The sequence below is a fragment of the Anas acuta genome, chromosome Z, assembly GCF_963932015.1.
Source record: "Anas acuta chromosome Z, bAnaAcu1.1, whole genome shotgun sequence".
Classification (NCBI taxonomy): domain Eukaryota; kingdom Metazoa; phylum Chordata; class Aves; order Anseriformes; family Anatidae; genus Anas; species Anas acuta.
The window spans coordinates 28301978-28318651 of NC_089017.1; positions in this window are offsets into that span (position 1 = coordinate 28301978).

Here is a 16674-nt window from a genome sequence, read left to right on the forward strand (position 1 = left end):
ACCCCCTTTTTTGTTGTTTTCCTTAGAGTTCACATAATCGTGCTTCTATGCTTGCAACAGATTTTCCATCCTGCTTTCTCATGTCATCACACAGGTTAAAAAAAAACAAAACAAAAAACAGAGTGCAGTGCATGGTGTATACCCACTATATCCTGCCTGACCAACCTCATCTACTTCTATATAGGCGGATGGTTGGACCAGATGATGTTGGGGGTCTTTTTCAATATTAATCTTTCTATAATTCTATGACTCTACAATTCTATGATTCTATACCCTCTTTCTTGAGCAGAGGGATGCTTATTACTGGGGTACTTTTTCATACAGGTAGTGTGTCAGACATACCCTCTTTGAATTACTGGAACTCATGGGACAGTCTCCCTAGAGGAAAGAGGGAAGTCAAGAAGAAGGGAAATCTGAAAAAGAATCATAGAACTATAGAAAGATTAAGATTGGAAAAGACCTCCAAGATCATCTGGTCCAAACATTATCCTACTACGAATGTCACCCACTAAACCATGTTTCTAAGTACCACATCCAATTTTTCCTTAAACACCCCTAGAGACAATGAGTCCACCACTTCCCTGGGAAACCTGTTCCAATGCCTGACTACTCTTTCTGAGAAGAAACGTCTCTTAATTTCCAACCTAAACCACCCCTGGTATAATTTGAGGCCATTCCCTCTAGTTCTATCACTAGTTATCTGCAAGAAGAGGCCAACCCCCAGGTCCCTATACTTTCCTTTCAGGTAGTTGTAGGAAGCAATAAGTTTTCCCCTGAGACTCCTCTTCTCCAGATTAAACAACCCAGTTCCCTCAGCTGCTCCTCATAGGACTTGTGTTCCAGGCACTTCACCAGCTTTGTAGCCCTTCTCTGGACATGATCCAGGGCCTAGAGGTCCTTCTTGTTGTGAGGGGCCCAAAGCTAAACACATTACATGAAGTGTAGTCTCACCAGAGAGAAAGCTCCCAGCAATCACATCTGCCAACTCCCTCAGCACCCTTGGGGGAATCTCTTCTGGCCCCATGGACTTGTGACGGTCCAGGTGGAGTAACAGGTCCCTGTTTCTACCTGAACTATGGGAGGGTTCTTCTGATCCCCATCCCAGACTTCCAGGTCAAGAGTCTGACTATCCTGAGGATAAGTGGTCTGGCTAGTAAAGACAGGTGCAAATAAGGCATTAAGAACCTAAATTTTTCCTTATTCTCAGTAGTCATGTTCCCATTTGTGTCCAGTAAAGAATGGAGATTCTCCTTGGCCTTCCTCTTGCCATTAATATATTTATAAAAACATTTTTTTTATCCTTTACTACAGTGAGCAAGTTGAGTTCATACTGGGCTTTGGCCTTCCTTCTTTTTATCTGCATTTGCTGGCAACTTCTTTGCACTCTCCACAAATTGCCTATTCCTTCACCCACTGGATATAAAGTCTCTTTTTCTCCCAGACACACAGCAAAATTTCCCTGTTCAGCCACCTAAGTCTTCTTCCCCTCCAGCTCATCTTACAGCATCGGGGGACAGCCTGCTCCCGTGTGTTTAAGACTTCCTTGTTGAGGAGCATTCAACCTTCCTGAACCCCTCTGCTCTTCAGGACTGACTCCCAAGCGTCCTTACCAGTGTCCTGAATAATTCAAAGTCTGCCTTATGGAAGCCCATGGCAGAAGCTGTACTGACCCCCTTCCTGACTTCACCAAGAATAGTGAACTCCACCATTTCATGGTCACTCTGCCCAACACAACTCCCCACCACCACATCTCCCACCAGTCCTTCTCTGTTCTTGAACAGCAGGTCTAGAGAGGTACACCCTCTGGTAGGCTCTCTAACCAGTTGAGTCAGCTGCCTTTTACACACTCCAAGAACCTTCTAGAATGCTTTCTCAAGACTGTATTTTATTTCCAGCATATATCCAGGAAGTTAAAGTCCTCCATGAGAACCAGTACTGGCGATTGAGCAACTTCTGCCAGCTGCTTATAGACTGCCTCAAACATCTCTTCATCCTGATTTGGCAGTCATTATCAGACACCCACCAGGATGTCTGCCTTGTTGGCCAGCCCCCTGATCCTTATCCACAGGGACTACCTTATTTTCAATCCTGAGCTCAATAGCATCAAAACTCTATGTTATAGAGAGCCACACCACCACCTTTCATTAGTTGTCTGTCCCTTCTGAAGAGCTTCTGGCCATTCATTGCAGCACTCCAGTTATGGGAGAGGTCCTACTACATTTTGGTTATGGCGACTAGGTCATAGTTTGCCTACTGTACAATGGCTTCCAGCTCCTCCTGTTTGTAGCCTATGTTGTATTTATTGGTGTAGATGGACTTCAGCTGTGAAATTTCCCTCACCCCCAACCCTGGGACTGCTCTCCATGGCTCATCTCTCTTGAGCCTCATAGCCCCCCAACCTTTGTACCTAGTTTAAAGCCCCTTTAATGAGCCCTGCCAGCTCCCAGGCTATAGTCCATTCCTTCCTTGGAAACAGGTGGGACCCATCCTCAGCCATCAAGCCAGGTACGAAGTAAACCTTCTTATGAAAAATAAATAAATAAATAAATAAATAAATAAATAAATAAATAAATAAATAATCCTGAGATGGCACCAACGTCTCTGCCATGTATTAATAAGCTGGGTCTTCCGAGTTCACTCAGTATCCCTCCCCACCTCTGAAGGGATAGAGGAAAACACCATCTGTGCACCCATTCAGTCCACTAACTGCCCCAAGCCCCTGAAGTCCCTGAAGGAGCAACAGAAAGTGTCCTCCCTTGTCCCCCTCTTATATTGTCTCTCTAACAAGTAAAGAGCATAGCTATTAACAGTTTCTGTGGGATGGTTCCAGAAATTTGAAGATGATAGCTGTGTCGAGTACAAATACCAGGTTAGTCTCATGACTGGTAATTTTGTCATACCATAAAGCAGTGTTAGACAAGACAGTAAAACAATAACCTTAAATCAACTCTCAGAAGTGATAAACAGCATGATGGAGAGCATAGATAGCAAGTAAAGTACTATATAACACAACTCTGAGAACAAGTACAACTACTCTGACACCAAAATAAATAAATAAATCTACATTGTTCCCAGCAACTATTAAGCTAATACTACACTTATAACAAACGTTTTAACACACTCTTTCCAAACTTGTCATAATCTCACCCATTCATGCCTCATAGAGAAATAAATAATTGTTGTGGTTTAACCCAGCAAGCAGCTAAGTACCAAACACATACTTGGTCCCTCCCCTGCAGCAGGATGATGGAGATAATCAGAAATAATAAAATAAAATAAAATAAAATAAAATAAAATAAAATAAAATAAAATAAAATAAAATAAAATAAAATAAAATAAAATAAAATAAAATAAAATAAAATAAAATAAAATAAAATAAAATAAAATAAAATAAAATAAGTAAAATATGTAAAACTCATGGATTGAGATGAAGACAGCTTAATAGGACAGAAAAGCAATTGAATAACAACAACAACAATAATAACATACAAAACAAGTGATTGTGATTGCTCACCACTCACTGACAGATGTCCAGAATTTTTCCAAGCAACAGCCACTTCCCAACTGCCAACTCCCCCTAAATTTATTTTTCAGCATAACATCTTATATTATGAAATATCAACATCCAGTCAGCCATCCTAGTTGTGTTCCCTCATAGCTTCTTTTAAAGCGCTCATATCTTCACTGGCAGGACAGTGTGAGAAGCTGAAAAGTCCTTGACTTAGTGTAAACATTGCTTAACAACAACTAAAACATTGGTGTGTTATCAACATTATTCTCATTCTAAATCCAAAACATATCACCATAGCAGTGACTGGAACGAATATCTACTCTATCCCAGCCAAAATGAACATAATGATGAAGGGATGTTAAAAAATAAAATAAAATAAAAATTTAAACAAACAAACAAACAAACAACAACAACAAAAAAAAAACAACAGTTCTTTACAGCAAGGGTAATGGAGCAATGGAGCACTGGAACAGGTTGCCAAGAGGGGGTGTAGAGTCATCCTCATTGGAGATACACAAAAGTTTGGCTCATGCCCAGGCCATTGGGACATGGTCGTCCTGGGCAAGTGGCTCCACTTGAGTTGGGGGAGGTTAGACCAATTGGCTTCTAGAAGACCCTTCCACCATTCTGTAGTTCTGTAATTCTATCTTATTTTAAATCTGACTTTTTAAGTAAAATACAAAGTATCACCCGTTCAGAATTTGTTACCCTTTCCAATGTGTTCCAGCAAATCACCTTTATTAATACTTGAAGGTTTTAGACGATTTCTTCCTCCGTTTGTCAATAAACCTTACACAGCCTCTTCCATGACTGTCTGAATGACACAGCAGCAGTTAAAATGCTCAGCCATAAGAAAAATACCTTGAAATTTTGAAACTAAACTGTAAATATTTTACCTACTATATAAGAAAAACCTTTGCAAACTCTCATAACATTTTATTGTTTGTTTGAACACTCTGAAGCTAGTCTATGACTGATTTAATTTTTTATTTCTTTTTGCAAGAGAATTCAAGTACACTTTTGGTGAAGTAAAGAAAAGGGAAAATCTTGAAGGCTACTTGAGATCTGAAGAAGATGAAAACAGTGAATCTGTATTCTCCTCATTAAGTTTTAAGCCAACATTTTTTTCTATTCTTGTTTCAAACCTTAGCAGAAAGGGTATTAATTTTCTGTTCCCAGTTTCTCTTGAGAATGAGTCACCATAACGTTAAGTCTTTCCACATAGCTTTCTAACTTTTCAGTATTTTATACTTTGATTGGCAAATATTTAAATTCCAGGCTGCATTGCCTAGAAAGCTTGTAAACAGGAAAAGAATACAGGAACCAACTACTCTCAGGCAGATTATTCTTCCTCTAACAAAGTGGAAGAATATTTCATTGTTACTTCTTGAAAACATGACTTATTCAAATTATGACATCTTTGTCTCATGCAAAAGACTATAAATAAATAAATAAATAAAAAGAAATCACAGAACATTAATCCATTCATGTGACATAGACGGTGATGATACTAAGAATTAGGGACAATCCTAATGTTTCGTCCTTTTTTTTTTTTTCCTGTTGCTTCTGATTACCAGCAAGTATAATCAGTGTAATTCAGTGATATCAGATCAGCAGTTGTCCTTGTTACTATTATCTTTTTATCTTTTTATCTTTGTTCCCACTCTCCACTGTTTTTTTTTTTTTTTTTTTTTTTTTTTTGAGGGATGCATTCCTTTTCTGTCTTTGAAATTCATAGCATCATGGTGTACTGATGATTATGTTCTCTGAATGCTGATGGAACAAAAGCAGCTATGAAAATAAAGGTATTTATCACATCTAGACCACGTCAAAAACAAACATTGTTTTAGTGCCAGACATGATAACGTGCTGTTCTCCTAAAAAGATGGCAATATCTGAAATCAATTTGAAAAGCTAAATAAGATAACATCTTGTAGCTGGTGTTGATAGTATTTCTGGACTCTTATGTGGACTCTAAAGGCACAGTGTTACATTTCATGTTCCAAGAAAGTCAAATCAGTCAAACGGAGGAACCACTGCAACATTAAAGACATATTTATGTGTGTAAAATGACAGAAAATTAAATATTTCACTTTCAGAGAATTAAATTGGCCTTTCCAAATCCTTCTACCTAATTCTCATAAAGAGAATCTTTAATTATCTTTATTTTCATAAAGATAATTAAATATGATTTCCTTCTTAGTCATCTCTACTCAGAAGATATTGTTTCTAGATGCTTTACCACTTTGATTAGCCTAATTCAAGTATAAAATGCGTCTTTCAGACATATCTAATGCTGTAAACAAGAATGGTTCTTCAGCTTTCAAAAGCTACAGTCCATCCCACCCTTAATACTTTTGTTCTCTGGCAACTGTATATTATACTTTTAGTTCTTTCAGTGTATATCTACTTTAAAATGATGGGAGAGCAGTGAACTGCTCTGTAACAGATCGTTAACCTGAGAAACAGGTTTTGTGCTAACTGGCTTTCCTGTCACAACAGCATTCTTCCTTCTTCGGTGGCTGTGACTATGTCTTGTAAATAATGGGATTCTTGTTGATTATGCAGTTTTCATAGAGATGTAGAGCAAGCCCCCCATAGGGCCAGCAAAGTAAATAGAAAACTAGATATGCAATGAACAGATATAAAGTATATTTTCTATTATACTGTATCTGGTGGAAAACAGACAAATGAACAACAACAACAATAAACTAAATACTGTAGTATTAACAAACTTCTTACTTTCTGTCAAGGAAGTCAAATCTATATAATGATAGCTGGTAGATTTATTTTATCTTATCTCCAAAATCTTTCATTCTTTTCTTAAGAGGGGAGAGAAAATGTATAACAGCAGCCTTGCGAAAATATAGAATGACATCTCCCATCATCTTGCTGAGTGTATTTGACTGAGCAAAAATGAATAGAGAGATAGATAAGTAGATAGATGCCTATAGATAGATAGATAGACAGACAGATAGATGATAGATGAACAAATGAAACACATATAAACCTGTTTAATTGAAACTATAATTTGATACTTATCTTTAATCAAACATCAAAGGCATGCATTCTAATGCATGCCAGAACATTGTAGCAACACATAAAATTAATCCGTGAATCTCTGGAAAACGTTATTGAAGGTTCATCCTGATCTGAATCAGTACAAAAGTTAGTTATCATGGAAGATAGTAGAGTAATAACCCTGATTATTACACAAAGAAGCTCAGGTAGTATTCTGAATAAACAAATCACTTAAATCACTGTTCCTGAGGCATTCTATCTCTTTTTAACTACTGTGATTTTCTTTTTTCTCTAAAGTATGCAGAATTCCATTAGGTATTGTTCCAAACTCTTGTTCCTGTACTTCCATAAATTTAATGATGGTTATCTAATTCAGGAAGATCACAGAATCCTAAAAGATTTTCAGTGGAAAGATCTTAAAGAATCAGAAAGTATAGAAGTAGTCTGAGACTGCACTTAACTAGAGGATTTGAAGTTGTTTCACTTTGTTGTTTTTGTTGTTTTGTCTACATTGTTTTTAATATTTTGTTTTTCTTTCTGTTCATTAGGTGTGTTTTTTTTCTGGTTTTGTTTAGTATTAAGTTTTTAGCCAGCTTTTCATTGAGTTTTGCTTCTCTGATTCTTTGCCAGCTTCTCATACCTATTTTCTTACTCAAGAAAAATTTTTGATTAAGAGGATTTTTTGTGACTAATATATTTTCTTTTACCTCTTTACTTTGTTCCATTCAGCTGGCATCTATTTTGAAAAGTACATGATATAAAACTATGATATAAAACTATGCAAAACCTTTTGCTGGTATACAAAGTACATTACTATATCTGTTAGAACACAAAATATAGCTAGTGCTTCAAATCAGTCACACCAGGTAATGTAAGTCATTAACACCTTTTTATTAGTAATTATGTTGCAGTTAAGCAAACTTTATGACATTGACCCTTACAAGACTAAATGATTAGGTATGCAATTTCCTTTATAAGGAAAGACATATATCTGTCTGTCTATATACCTATATCTATAGATACAGATATATTTAGCACAGTGTTTCACTGATATATTCCTGGACAATGAAAATACACCCTCTGATACTTTTATTTTTTATGAATTTTTCTTTATTATCTATGCTAATGAATTCTGCATATAGAAAGTGCAGATGCATTGAATTAATAGGTCAATATTATCTTCAAAACTGTTGATCAACTGAAGGTTTCTAAATCCCTGTTTATTAATATAATAATCTTTTTAGGTTAATATATCTGATATTAAAATTCTAAGGATACAAAAAAAGTTTCTAGGAATTTCTAGATCTACTGTGGTAATCTCTAATCTCAGTGGTCAATATAAACTCTCTCTCTGACATGCCTCAGATACTGATCTGGGTAGTATCTATAGCACAATTAACCTACTTAAAAGCACAGATGATAAAATATTGATTACTTTTAAATTTTATATTATTCTAGAAAAAAATCCATCTTCAAGGCTGTAAATATCTGTTTTTCACCAGCACATTGTAATCATTTTTACACCACTATGGCTCACACATTTATTACTACCACTTAGATGAACCTGTTTTCCTTCCAATGGATAAAATATTCACTGACCCATAAGGACCAATTTTCTGACATTAAACATTCTGTGGAAGAAAAGGGGACGAACACCGAAAGACAACTCACTGAGTAAACAGTTTTTGTTTAGAGGTTTTATCTTTTAACAGAATGGGATCTGAACCACAAATTCCTTTTTCCTTGTAACGCTTCAGAAGTGTTTAAATGGATGATTTATGCATTTGGTTGTCCACATATTTAACTCTAAATTCCTAGGAATGCTATAAAGTCATTACAAGTTTAATGCTCAGGAACAATTTAAATACCACTTCTAAAATAAATGCTATTAATATTATTTTAGCTTGATATTTTAAAACTTGTATGAAATAAAATTTTTAATCTCTCAGTTCTCAATAATCTACAACTGGAAGCAAAGTCTCTGAGCAAAGAGTCCTTCAGAGTGATGTGGATAAGGTACACTATTTCTTTTAACCAACAGCACTGAAGAAAATATCCTGCTTAGCTATCTCATGATCCTAAAAGCACAGCATGAAATGAAAATGCAACACTAGACATTCTGATTAAACCACATTTCTAGTAGTGATCAAAACCAGATAGCAAAGGACAAGAATAGAAAATGTAAATAATGACTTAACTTCGTTCCTTCCTTATCTGTAGTGTACACTCTGTTGTATGCAGTGTGGCAATACCAGAGTTCTGTTGATTTTGGTCTTCTCTGTGTCCCTGGATGAAGCCTGGGATGTGTCCCTATCCTTTAGGCCAGTCCTCCAAGGAAGGGAGACTCACTTTGTGTTAAAGAAATTGTAAGGTGTTAAAATAGACAGTATGTCAACAATTTCTTTCTAAAGAAAATATCACCCCACTTCTGAGCTTTTGCCCTGTAAAAAAGTCTTCATGGAAGATTTGGGTGGAAACATCTATCATAAAACCTAAACCTAAAAATTAAACTATATTTCTGAGAACATGGTCCAAACATTTTGTGAACTCTCACTGATTTGATGCCATAACTAATTCCTTGGTGAGCCTGTTCCAATGGCCAACTGCTCTCTCAGCGGAGAACTTTTCCTAACATCCAGTCTGAACCTACCCTGATACAGCTTCATGCTGTTCCATTGGATCCTGTTGCAGGTCATGAGAGAGATGAGGTCAGCACATTTCCCTTTACTTCCCATTAAAAGGAAACTGTAGACTGTGATAAGGTCACCCTTTAACCTTCTCTTCTCTAGGCTGAACATGCCAAGTGTGATCTCAGCCACTCCACATATGTCTTGCCCTCTAGATCCTTCACCATCTTTGTTGTCTTTTGTTTTCACAGAGCAGTTAAATATAGTGTTGAAGGGCTAAGGGTTGCTATCAGTGAACAAATAAAGCAATGCTCACCAGGATGACCTGTACATCCTGTTCATGAAACAGTCTGGTTACTGACTACCACTCCAGGAATTGCATGTCTAATGGCATCCTTTCCCCCTGATTTCAGCATTATCTGAGAACCAACTATTTATTCCTAGTTAACTGAAATATAATGTTTGATCTTACCATGTATCTTCCACATGAATCCATGTTAAAGGATGCACTGCTTAAAGCTCAGATACTATCACATGCTACATATCTTTGTCTTTCTCTTTCTCTCCCTCTCCCTCTTTCTCTTTGTCTCTTTCTTTCTTTCTATGGAGTCTCTTGTAGGCAATTCAGTTCATAAACTCTATATTTAGAGAGAGCTGGGGAGGAGAGGCGATTAAAAAAAAATGCAATCATCAAATAAATCATTATCTAAGTGGAATTCTCACTGTGACTATTCTACTTTTAGTGCCTAAATGGTTCACAAAACCCAAAGGAATTGAAAACTTAAAAGTAATTACATCAACAATAACCAAAGGCAAAGAGAAAACAGAGTTAAACAATCTCTTATGTCTCAAATATTTTATAAGAATAAATGCTAGATATTAACTGTGTATAAAAGTGTTAAAAGTTATACTGAGAACTAATATTTAATCGGCCTATACATTAAAAATGAAAGCTGAATCTGTTTTCAAAAAATATGCTCTAATACTGCAAAAAAAGCCCAAAGGATAGTAGCTGTTCAGACTGAAATGGGGTCCACATTTAAAGTACATTGACACAAATTCCTGAATCAATATGAAACTTGTACTGTTCTTATTAGACACCATGGGAAATGTGGGAAAATGTGGGAAAGATGGAGCTCGTGACTTTATATTTCAGATAAATATGAAACTTGTACTGTTCTTATTAGACACCATGGGAAATGTGGGAAAATGTGGGAAAGATGGAGCTCGTGACTTTATATTTCAGATAAACTCATAATTTCTTGAGCTTTTGTAGTGCGAATAGATGGTAATGCTGTTGATGACAGAAAAATGAATGGGAAATAAAGTTGAATTAGTTTGGTTAGGATACTTATTACTTCCTGGTGGAAGCTTAGCAAAATATTCAAAGCCTTTATTTAAGCATATAACAATATATATATATATATATATATATATATATATATATATATACATATATATATTTTTCCCCCTAGGGAACAGTTTCAATGATAAATAACCAGTGAATCAATATCAATACATTTTCAAATCTGTGGCCTGAGAGTTCATTCAACTTGAACCTTTTATCTTGTGTATTTTCCCATAATAAATAAATAAATAAAAAGCTTAATTAAATTTCATGTAGGCTCCTTAGTTTGTGGTATTATCAACATACATTAAGAAATCACAACTAACCCAAAAACATATCTGTAAGTGCACTTAAAGAAAGTCAGAAATGAGTCAATATTACATTGTGTTTAAAGTAACCTTCATAAATAAACACAAGTTATATTAATAGACTGTAGTATAACCAGCATGTATTGAGGAATTATATCAGAAAACACTCCTAATGACAATCAAGCAATGAATATTGTGGCAATCATATGAACATTTAGCAGAATCTGTACTGAAATCAACCTAGTCTTCTAAACCTCATTTAGAAAACCTTATTTATGAGATTTATGAAGTTGATTTTGTTATTTTTTCCATTTAAAATTGAGCTAAACATTTTCAGAAATTTTTAATCACAATCATCATCACCAAATAAAGAAAAATAGAATTTTAAACATCAAAAAAGAATATTCCAAGTGTCTTTAATGTGATTTCAAAACTCAGGGATAAAATGACTAATGAATAGTACCTGCAGGAAAAATTTTCAGAAATTGAAAACCAGGAAGTATTTAATTTTCATAACTAACTACATAGCAATAGAGAACTTAGATGAAGAAGTCCTATATTATAGTTTTTCTTCTCAATTTAGTAGCTGTTTGTGATCAGTAGGCATCAATATTAAAATACTGTATTTGTCAAAACAAATTAATGTCTGTCTGCCTCCATGGTTTGCAGACACTTTTAGTCTGTGATTTATTTATTTTCCTAAAAAAAAAAAAAAAAAAAAAAAAAAAAAGAGGAGAAAATTATTCTGAAAAAGTATTTCTTTGCTCACTCATATGCACCTGGTAAATATGTAAAACTCAGGTCAGTTTGCTCCTCTTCCTAGAGAGATATGATTGTCAACGCCTACCTCTTAGGAATGTGCTTTATATAGGAAATAATGTGATGTTCTAGGAGGTGTGTTCATTCTCTCTTCTATATATTTCTTCTGTACTTTTTTTTTTTTTTTAACAAATAATCAAAAATTAATATTCCTGTTTTCAGAGAAAAGGATTTTCTGATAAGTCATCTACAATGACAATTCAGGGCAGTTTTTCGTCCGGTGTTGACATTTATCTGATCTTCTAATTCTTTTAGGATTTCAAAAATCATACAACTGAAGTATATCAGTTTTGTTTTTTTTTTTTTTTACTTTTTTTTTTTGTCATTCCCAAACTTTATTAATATTTTAGCTGATATCATTGACTTTATCACTGCAAGTTGATTTATTTCCTATAGAAGTCACAGAAATGCAAGGTTTTAGAGAATGATAGTTTGAAGAATATTATAGTAGTCTGAATTTGCATGTTAGCATCAAGGTGTGCGCTGCAATATAAAAAAGCCTCAGTCCTATGTATTTATCTTCTAAAAGGATAGCTTTTTTTTTTTGTGAAAACATTCAATTAATTCATTATATTATGTCAAGAAGTAGGAGTAAGTTTCCTATGGGGACATTCTCTCTTCAAATAAATCATAGTTCCTCAGCAAAATAAATAAATTTAAAGCAAAACAAAAGAAAGTGCACACAAAGAGAAATTGCTAAGAACCATCCAAGGATCCCCTATGACTTGTATTCTTCTTGGAAATGTGAATTAAATGTTTTTCATTATGTTCAGGTTTCATTGGGTTCAGGTCTTCAAGGTTGAATGTGTACTCATACTTGTTAGTTAAATCCAGATAATCCTAATAACACAAATGTTGTTTCTCCTGCAATGTGAGTAACCACCACAAAACTCCTCCATGATGAGTGATTCTAGTTGCTTTTATGAAAAAAAATGCTTTTTATGAAAAAATGAATTTTTGCTGTCAAGTAATTTTACTGTTACTTTTAAACTACTCTACAACAGCGTCAAATGTTTTGCATTAAAACAGTTTTTCAGGCTGAACTCAGAAAAAAGTAGTTTGCAGTGCTCACATATATTATTATTGACAGATTGATTCAAACTTAATTTCCTTAGATTCAACCTTATTGAAGCTACTCGTATTAATTCTAGGTATCTAGATAATTACTATGATAGATAACAAGAAAAAAAAAATATAAAGCAGTATTTTAATGAGAAAATTACACTTCCAAATAAACTAAACTAAACTAAACTAAAATAACATAAAATAAAATATAATAAAAATACAATACAATAAAAAATAAAAAATAAATGATAAAATAAAATAATAAGAGGGTTATATAGGATACATGTATACCCAGATTCTCTCTTAACCAGTTTAACTGTCTTGGTGGTACAGTCATACTTAGCTAGTTGTGAAATATGTGTGGCTTTGTTATTTAAAATGTATTAAGAAAGAACCCTAGACCAAGGCTTTAGTAACACGGAGGGGATGAGCAAGATACAGAACCAAGAAGCAGGTTTCTTTAGTGAAAGAGGAGTGAGACACTCAGGTAGTTATGACACTTTTGATGGCTGAGCTATGTTACTGAATATCTAGGTGTGACTTATTTTGTGCCAGAACACTGCAATGCACTGTTGATAAACACCGAGCCTGACTGAATTTAAGAAGAGATTGGACTGTGCACTTAGTCACATGGTCTGAACTTGGGTAGACCTGTGCGGTGTCAAGAGTTGGACTTGATGATCCTTAAGGGTCCCTTCCAACTCAGGATATTGTATGATTCTATGATTCTATGATCTTGCCCAGTCATTTAATCGTCAATATAGCTGAATGTTTTCAATTAAATTTATTGGTCTCCTACAGCTAACTGCCACCTATCATTATATACCACTAAGCTACTCAGATATAAATCTTTTTCTGAAGTGGCAATATGAAATCCTGGTAGCAGCAGATATTCCTGGATTTTTTACAAACATTCGTGTCATAGATGGTGCAAAGACTACCGAAAACATCACCATACTTCTCCATTCTATTAAATAGTGTCCTTTGCAATAAGATAATGAAGGTTATTTGTTTTATTTTACTGGTTTCTGACTTCCTTTCATCCTTCATCATTCAGATGGTCACTGAAAGAGAAAGATACTGTATGCTTTTTATCGAGAAAATCTTTGGCGAAAAGGCTGGGAAAACACAGAAGTCTGCTATTCTCTTATTTTTTTAATTTAATATGTTCAGTTTCTAACATCCTTTACTTATGACAAAAATGCTATTAGTTAAACTGATAGGTCACATCTTTCTATTCATTTAAATTTTTAGAATAAAGGTAATGATGAAAGGAGGCCAACTCTTCTTGAAATATCAGAAGGAAGAACACGACAAAAAGCATTAATGGGCTTTCTGGGGGAGACCAATGAATAAAGGAAGATAATACATATGAAATCAACAATATTGTCTCATTTATTTGAGATTGCATCCTTTTTTTTTTATTTTTATTTTTTCCCTTTTTCTTTCACCCACCCTCCACTCCCCTCTTATTTTAACAGCACTTTGACTTTGCTTAGTTAGTAGGTGTAGATCACAAGGCAGGGAGATGTGAGGCTGTGAATACCACCCTCAGGAGTCCACATCAAGCACACAACAAAGATCCAAGAAATCTTTAATCTATCAGAGAAAAGCATCAAAACAACTTGAATAAGCACAATCTGGAGCAATGCAACATGGAAATAAAGTGCAAATTTTAACAGTGAGAATAATTAACCATTAGAATAGCTGGGAGATGAGTGGTTGGAAAGCTGCCAGGCAGAGAAGGACCTGGGTGTACTGGTGGATAGTCAGCTGAATATGAGCCAGCAGTGTGCTCAGGTGGCCAAGAAGGCCAACAGCATCCTGACTTGCATAAGAAGCAGTGTGGCCAGCAGGGCTAGGGAGGTGATTGTCCCCCTGTACTCAGGTCTGGCGAGGCCGCACCTCAAGTACCATGTTAAGTTTTGGGTCCCTTGTTACAAGAAGGACATGGAGGTGCTCAAAAGAGTCCAGAGAAAGGCGATGAAGCTGGTGAGGGGTCTGGAGAACAAGCTTTATGAGGAGCGGCTGAGGGAGCTGGGTTTGTTCAGCCTGGAGAAGAGGAGGTTCAGGAGTGACCTTATCACCCTCTATAAGTACATTAAAGGAGGCTGTAGTGAGGTGGGCGTTGGTCTATTCTCCCAAATGCCTGGTGACAGGATGAGGGGGAATGGGCTAAAGTTGCGCCAGGGGAGTTTTAGGTTGGATATTAGGAAGAACTTTACTGAGAGGGTTGTTAGGCATTGGAACATGCTGCCCAGGGAAGTGGTGGAGTCACCATCCCTGCAGGTCTTAAAAAGACATTTAGATGTTGAACTTAGCGATATGGTTTAGTGGAGGACTTGTTAGTGTTAGGTCAGAGGTTGGACTCGATGATCCTGAGGTCTCTTCCAACCTAGACAATTCTGTGATTCTGTGAATATCTTTGTTTCCAATATGTATATATATTAACAGTTGGTGAAAATTGTTATTTTTAAAAAAATCTGTTGTTGTTTACTTTTTCCTTCTCTTTCCATTTTACCAGTAATCTAGCAGAATTAAACCTATATTACTGGTTATGGTTCACTCACATTTAGCTACTTCTGGAATTTATTTGTCATTTTCCCACTCCAAAAATTCTCCAAACTCCTTCAACTTTGACAGCTGACATTCTAAAATCTACAGTGTTACTACTCTGAAAGGAGAGGATGAAGATATAACAATTAAAATTTAATAATAAAATTAAATTAAATTACATTAAATTAAATTAAATTAAATAAATAAAAAGACTTTGACATAATCCAAAAGGGACAGACAATTTGAACATGTTAAATTCCAATAAATTTCAAGAATTAAAATTTACCACAGAAGTATTTAGCAAAAAAAAATTTGTTTCTCAGTCTTGAGAAACAAATTAATGTTTCCAATTATTATTATGTAATTATTATTTTCATCCTCTAATATCTGTAAAGATATTTTGGTTGTACCCATTGGTGTACATAATGCCTATGTTTGGTGAATGCAGTGTGCTCCTTTAAATAACAACTTAGTAATATCTTCACCAGGAAAAACACAGTTTGCTTTGCTCAGTATTTAATCGTACTTGTCCTTCAAAGGAGGAATTAGCTCGGGGAGATGAAAAGTTGTGACTTGATGCATATGAAATGAGAATAATAATGTTTTTGCCTATGCTTTTATTGCCACAGTAGTCTTTTGTTCATTATTACCCTTTTAGTCTTTACCTTTAGTCTCTTGTCATTTTTTTATACTTCATTTAAGAATGTTTTTTGCAAACTGTGTTGAGCAAGATGTATTTTGTGTATTGTATATCCCGCTTACAGTTACTGGAGAATAAAAAAAAAAAAAAAAAAAAAAAAAAAAAACTTTTCAAGAACTCCATTCTGGGAATTTAAGATATACACCTCTGTTTATGCATAAAATGTGCTCACTGTTTACACCCCTTTCCCTACCTGTGTGGAGAGAACAGCTGTCAAACTAACTGTAACTAAAGGGTTATGGAAAGAGAAAAAGATAGACAGAAGAAAAGAAGAACAGAAAGAAGGAAAGAACATAATATAAAATAAAGAGCTTTAATATAAAACAAAGAACTTCAATACTTAATATAAAATAAAGAACTTTATTATCAGTTCTGGGCTCCCCAGTACAAAAAAAAAGATGGGGATCTCCTGGAAAGAGTCCAGCAGAGGGCCACAATGATGATACGGGGCCTGCAGCATCTCCCCTATGAAGAAAAGCTGAGAGACCTGTGTCTGTTCAGCCTGGAGAAAAGAAGACTGAGAGGGGATCTCATCAATGTGTATAAATACCTGAGTTGTGGGAGACAGAGGGATTTGGCCAACTTCGTTTCAGTGGCTTGCAGGGACAGGACAAGGAGTAATGGCCACAAGATAGAGCATAGGAAGTTCTGCATGAACATGCAAAAGAACTTCTTCATGGTGAGGGTGATGGGGCATTGGAACAGGCTGCCCGGGGATG